This window comes from Sinocyclocheilus grahami, unplaced genomic scaffold (genome assembly GCF_001515645.1).
Source record: "Sinocyclocheilus grahami isolate Dianchi unplaced genomic scaffold, SAMN03320097.WGS_v1.1 scaffold4967.1, whole genome shotgun sequence".
In the NCBI taxonomy this organism is placed as follows: domain Eukaryota; kingdom Metazoa; phylum Chordata; class Actinopteri; order Cypriniformes; family Cyprinidae; genus Sinocyclocheilus; species Sinocyclocheilus grahami.
This window is the reverse complement of record NW_015509790.1, coordinates 1-917: the sequence shown is the minus strand read 5'-3', so window position 1 is coordinate 917 and position 917 is coordinate 1. Positions and strand designations below refer to the sequence as shown.

General features: G+C 48.5%; 1 protein-coding gene across 1 annotated transcript in view; it reads right to left on the bottom strand.

Annotated features, from left to right (window-relative positions):
- The window catches only part of LOC107577049 (nucleus accumbens-associated protein 1-like), a gene marked incomplete at its 3' end in the record, with an annotated part of 3609 nt that extends 2698 nt beyond the window's left edge, over positions 1 to 911 (bottom strand). The window contains exon 1 of the mRNA XM_016263167.1: positions 393 to 911. The remainder of the gene's footprint in view (positions 1 to 392) is intronic.
- Positions 912 to 917: the final 6 nt, after the last annotated feature.

Here is a 917-nt window from a genome sequence, read left to right as displayed (position 1 = left end):
ATGCCTCTACAGATGTTTTATGTATGATTGTTGAGAGAGGAAAAATAAGTCAATATTGTTCACCCAAGTTGTATGCTGCACTACAAAAATAGTACATCTGAAGTGACATGATACACTGACTACACTTTCTATATTACTAAGCAGTTAAGCATTTCAATTGTTAAAATATACGTAAATATAACAAGATTGAGGCCCTTTAGGAAGTTTACAGAGTGCCCTAAGGCCCCCAGTTGAGAACCACTGATACACAAAGCAAAAAGAAACGTCTAATATTGTGATGCCAAACCTGTGTGATGGAAGTGCAGACTCAGCCACTGAACATACGCCGATAAACTAACACTAATCCAACAATGCAGAACAGTGAAGTAGGATATAAAAAACAAAGCGCAAACCTTTGGCCGCCGGACCTGCCAGTACAGCGGTGTTATGAGGCTGTGTCGGCGGCAGGCTAACCGTGTGTCAGTCAGTCTGCCCGTCTGTCCGGAGTTCTCCCCTGGCACGGGCCGTGAAGGGGGTGAAGAACGATGGCAAAAGCGCCCACTATGAGCCACTCTGTGAGAAATGCAGCACCTACATGCGAGCGAGCACAAACGCAGCGGGGGGGAAGCGGTGCGTCGCGTCGCACGAAACGAGCAAGTTTGCCGCTCTTGTCCCGTCTTTGCCCAATGCACCGCACCGAGAGCGAGCGTGCCTACCTACATCCTCGGGCCTAGACGGGTCCGCCAAAACGAGGGTTCGCCCCGTTCCGTTACAACGGCAACACTCAAGAATCTCCAACGATTCAATGAGCAGCCGGTATTAGCATCCCAAAAACACCCAAGTGCATACTTTTCAGTCCGCGGGATTTCAAAGTGAATGTTCCATGGCGAATACGCGCTAGTTCGGATACCCCACCTTATCTTATTTCACAGACATCA